The sequence below is a fragment of the Rhagoletis zephyria genome, unplaced genomic scaffold (genome assembly GCF_001687245.7).
Source record: "Rhagoletis zephyria isolate East Lansing unplaced genomic scaffold, Rhagoletis_zephyria_1.1 Rzeph_scaffold_00118, whole genome shotgun sequence".
NCBI classification, from domain to species: Eukaryota; Metazoa; Arthropoda; class Insecta; order Diptera; family Tephritidae; genus Rhagoletis; species Rhagoletis zephyria.
Window position 1 is genome coordinate 82,647 of NW_016157202.1, and position 641 is coordinate 83,287.

Here is a 641-nt window from a genome sequence, read left to right on the forward strand (position 1 = left end):
GCAACTATAACTGCATACCCAGCGCAACGACTATACCCCATTGCACTCCAGCACTCAGCTGTCTACATGTATAAATAGGGTAAATAGGAAATTGTATTGCTTTTATTAATGCATATTGTTATATTGCTAACTATTTTACAGATAAAAATTATGGAGGAATAGGAGAACGCAAAAGCTGTCAAAGCGTTTATTGTAGCATACCTTCTGCGTTTCACGCTTTGTTGTCAAAGTTTGAACTGTCAAGCAAAGCGAGGAAAGTTGTATGTGAATGGCCCTTAAGGATCCCTTGTTCAAAGGCTGGTTGTGTAAACAGTTGAGGTTACGAGGCTTGCTGTAATGATGCAATTGCACATGATGCTTTCCATTTCCAGACAACCGGTCAGGTACGAGCATGACTTTTAATTTCGACCAAACTCAAATACATTGTTTGTTGGTCCAAAAATGAGACACGTATTTTTTCTTTTGGCTCGGAAAAATCTTTCGGCCGAGTTAAACGCGATTTTGTTTTTCAGGCAAAAATCGATTTTTCGAATTGACAGTGAGAATGTTTTTTTAAAATGCCCATAACTTTGTCAAAATTTAATAGATTCCAACAATGTTTTTCCTCAAATGTCAGTAATTCTTGTCACTTCAAGATAGAA

The 641-nt window shown here is 37.0% G+C and overlaps 1 protein-coding gene across 1 annotated transcript in view; it reads left to right on the plus strand.

The window, feature by feature from the left end:
- Positions 1-641, plus strand: part of LOC108378641 (uncharacterized) — a 93,351-nt gene that overhangs the window by 49,844 nt on the left and 42,866 nt on the right. The window lies entirely within an intron of this gene.